The sequence below is a fragment of the Lygodium microphyllum genome, chromosome 5 (assembly GCF_053477565.2).
Source record: "Lygodium microphyllum isolate KBCC chromosome 5, Lygodium_microphyllum_v1.1.10, whole genome shotgun sequence".
NCBI lineage: Eukaryota > Viridiplantae > Streptophyta > Polypodiopsida > Schizaeales > Lygodiaceae > Lygodium > Lygodium microphyllum.
This window is the reverse complement of record NC_141139.1, coordinates 446,505-450,956: the sequence shown is the minus strand read 5'-3', so window position 1 is coordinate 450,956 and position 4,452 is coordinate 446,505. Positions and strand designations below refer to the sequence as shown.

Here is a 4,452-nt window from a genome sequence, read left to right as displayed (position 1 = left end):
TCATTTCCTTCCCCTCCCTCTCCCTCTCCCTCTCTTTCTCTCTCATTTCCTCTCCTAAACAAGCAAAAAAAAGTGATTTAAACATTAAACAAGCAAAAGGGAGAGGGAGAGAGAGAATGCACTCTCCCTCCTTCTCCCTCTCTTTCTCTTTCTCTCCCTCTCTCATTTCCTCCCCCTCCCTCTCCCTCTCCCTCTCTTTCTCTTTCTCTTTCTCTTTCTCTCCCTCTCCCTCTCCCTCTCCCTCTCCCTCTCTTTCTCTCTTACTCTCTCGTTTCCTCTCCTAAACAAGCAAAAAAGAAAGTGATTTAAACATTAAACAAGCAAAAGGGAGAGGGAGAGAGAGAATGCACTCTCCCTCTCTTTCTCTTTCTCTCCCTCTCCCTCTCCCTCTCCCTCTCTTTCTCTTTCTCTTTCTCTTTCTCTCCCTCTCTTTCTCTTTCTCTCCCTCTCTCATTTCCTTCCCCTCCCTCTCCCTCTCCCTCTCTTTCTCTTTCTCTTCCTCTCTATCTCTCTTTCTCTCTCATTTCCTAAACAAGTAAAAAATAAAGTGATTTAAACATTAAACAAACAAAAGAGAGAGGGAGAGAGACAATGCACTCTCCCTCTCTTTTTCTTTCTCTCCCTCTCTCATTTCCTTCCCCTCCCTCTCCCTCTCCCTCTCCCTCTCCCTCTCCCTCTCTTTCTCTCTCATTTCCTCTCCTAAACAAGCAAAAAATAAAGTGATTTAAACATTAAACAAGAAAAAGGGAGAGGGAGAGAGAGAATGCACTCTCCCTCCCTCTCCCTCTCTTTCTCTTTCTCTCCCTCTCTCATTTCCTCCCCCTCCCTCTCCCTCTCCCTCTCACTCTCTTTCTCTCTTACTCTCTCGTTTCCTCTCCTAAACAAGCAAAAAAGAAAGTGATTTAAACATTAAACAAGCAAAAGGGAGAGGGAGAGAGAGAATGCACTCTCCCTCTCTTTCTCTTTCTCTTTCTCTCCCTCTCTTTCTCTCCCTCTCTCTCCCTCTCCCTCTCTTCCTCTTTCATTTCCTCTCCTAAATAAGCAAAAGAGAGTGATTTAAACCTTGAACAAGAAAAAGAAAGAGAGAGGGAGACTCACCAATGAGATATGGCGAGCGTGGGGCGGCTTCTCTTTGCGATGAAGGCTCCTCCTCTCCTTCGCGAACAACGGCGGTGGCGGCGGCGGCAAGTCTTATTCATCTTCTTCTCTCACGACGGTCGCTCTCTCCCTCGCTCTCGCTCTCAAAACTCTCAATGAAGCAAAAGAAATGAAAACTGCACTCGGGTTTCATCCGCGTTTTTTCCCTGCGGCCCGTCGCTATTTGCGACACAAATAGCGACGCAAATAGCCACGCCAATAGCGACGCCGCTATCCGCCATCGCTAATCGGCGTCGCTAATGGCCCAAATCCTTGTAGTGAATTAAATATATGCCAACATTTAGGCTTATGGAAAACATCTTCGGATAAAAGCTATTGACAACCTACGACTAACTAAAGATTCTTGCATTGTTGCCTCTTTCAAGCAATTATCACATGCAAGTTCAAGAGACACAAATCTTTCAACAGTAAACTTGGTTGTATGGGAACCATAGTCAGCATTTGTGAAGTATCATATCGTATCTTCAAGCAGGTAAATGAAATCTCTCTTCATGCAACAATGACAATATGTAGATTTCTTGAAGCTATACATAATTCTAAAGTTTTGATTCATGTATTTTGGCAGTTGGTTTTGAAGGTGGATTGGTTTTGTGCTGAGTATAAAGACAATAATGCCACAATGAAAAGTGAACCCTTTGAATTTTCAATCCATAATTTTGGTCAGTCAACTCCTTGAAGTTATTATGTCCAACAAAAGAGTCTTACATTTTTCCAACTCATGTTGAACAAGCGTTCTTTTACAAGAATATAGATGCTCATCCATGGTGGCAAGTTGTGCATGTCCAATCTAGAGGTCGACACTTGTTTGATAGCGTTGACCTCAAGGAAGCTGATTAGGATGAACTGATTACGTCCTTGAACCTAGACACATCGACATAAGAGAGATGTAGAAATCTTCTTTCCGATAATGATGACATTGTAGATTATGAGAATGATAACGGTCTAGACTTTGACACTACAGACACCGAAGATGAAGAAATAATGGATGCCAAGCCTATAGAGGAAATGAATGTCAACATAGATTTAACAATGGAGGAGCTCGAAGAAGTCAACAAGGATAATGAAGATGAAATTTTATTGATGGTTATTTTTTCAGAGATGAAAGTGAGGACTATTAGTCTTACATGTCAACTCACGGATCACGATAATATTTAATCAAAAAAAAAAATCATTGTGAAGTCATGATTTTTATTCTTTTGAAAAATTACTAACAAGGGTGAGTGGTGGGGAGTCTTATGGTGATAACCTCATATGGCTAGTGTTGGGGTTCGATTCCCCTTAGACTCGTTTTTCTTTCTCTAGCTATGTACATGGTAATCTTAGCTTCAAGTTCACTAAAAGAAAGTTCTTATCAGGGTTTAGTTCCCCTCCTCTACCAAGAAGTCTTCTATCTCGCATTTCAACCCTAGTATCAACATCTCATCCTTCAGTACCCACAATCAAGCATTGTTTCCTGGATCGACTTGGCATAGCAATAGACCATTGAAGCTAGCAGTCTTCTATTGTTTCCTACCAACAGTTCTAGTAGCACTCTTAGTGAGTGCCTACAATACCCTGAGCCGCAGTACCGCCCCCACGCTGCCCATTTGCTGCTCCAATCCTGCTCTCTCTCTCTCTCTGACACTATGGTCACCCCAAATTGTTTACTCACCCCATCTTTGATGTATGCAGCAGTAGTATGGGCCCCATGCTTGTCAGCTGCCTCATGGACACAAATTGAGAGACCACACATATGTATGATCTCATGCTTGTTCCGCAACAAACCATTAGTACTGCTATTCTACCAAACATTGACATCACAACTCTCTAGTCGTAAATTTTTGGTCTCATAGGTCATTTTGGCCTTTTGAAGACATAAATATAGCATTTCATTTTGTTTCATTTCTCTCTCTCTCTCTACTTACTATGCATTGTTGCATCAATGACTCATGAGTTTGCACATTTGCTTAAGCAACCACTTCCAACTCCATCATGTCCCAAACTCCCTCTCCAGTGTATTGATGGCATATTTCTTGTCATCCTGAAGCTAATTGTTGCATTGCAAAATAAAGCCAATTATTAATTTAAATAAAAAACTGTAATTCATATCCTTTATGTTAAATAATACTTACTCCCATGGTACATGAACTCACTGTAGATCAGACATGCAAAGATCTCTCATTCGACGTCTGAAGACAATTTCGGCTTCAACCTAAAGGATACCCCTGTGAGGAATGATGTTGCATGTGATACCCAAAGTGCCAATGTACTTGCACATCAGTATTGGTGGGGAAACTGGTGGTGTCTCACCAATCAATTGGGCTGGTGGTGTGCTACTCTACCGCCGCTGACACCTATATTCAATACAAACATACGATACATTGAGATGTGAGTTCTTAAAAACTACTTGATATTTAATCCGTAATCTCCATAAAAGATATACCTACCGAACTAATGGCCACTAGCTTGTGAATCACGTGTCACTTGCGTAGGAGGAGGTACATCAGGAGTAAGTTGTTGACTCTCGTGATGTGATGTATGTGGGATAGGAGTCCTAAGAAAATTAAGACATCAAAAGGATATATATATTAAGAATTCTATATGTAAAAAAGGATGACATTACTATTTTATCAATCAAGAAGCTTACCGATGCGATGTATTGTGTGCAAGAGAAAAAGTATCCACTCGTGTGTGTGGCTAGGAGGATGTATCCTCTCCAGGATGTACGGGCATACTGAATCTCCCAAGAATCTTGATGGCGTTGTCTAAACTAGCATCATCCATCTCCACATAATCTGCCGTGGCCTATGACAATGGATCTCTTGAAAGTCTAGTGTCATGTAGCAAAGTCTTGATGATCGCCAATATCACTTTATGGGTGTGTTTAAAACAACTATATGTAGAACTAGAGGTATATTGTTAGAGGAGAGCTCAATCTATGTAATAAAAAACATTGACCAAATAACTCCAAGCAAGATGCGTCCACATCTCCAAGCTGCTTTCAACAAACGTAATGCTTTGCGCTTCGGTTGAGTTTTCCATAAGAATTCCATTGCTTGCAACATGAAGGTAGAGATGGCAACTTTAGTCCAAGATATCAATGGAAAAAAAAATTGTATGTAGGCCATAACAATGGATTGGAAAATTATCAATCTAACATGAAGCGGCCATGTGGACAATTTCCAATAGAGTATTTTAGATCAAAGCTTATCCATGACCCAGTGAATTTTTTGCTTCATGGACACATGCCAAATGATCGGGTATCCCAAATGTCTAACAACCTCATCTGGCGTCACAATCTACCCCATCATGAAA

The 4,452-nt window shown here is 41.1% G+C and overlaps 1 pseudogene; it reads right to left on the bottom strand.

The window, feature by feature from the left end:
• Positions 1-3,076: 3,076 nt before the first annotated feature.
• On the bottom strand, positions 3,077-4,190 carry LOC148035430 (uncharacterized; annotated as a pseudogene).
• Positions 4,191-4,452: the final 262 nt, after the last annotated feature.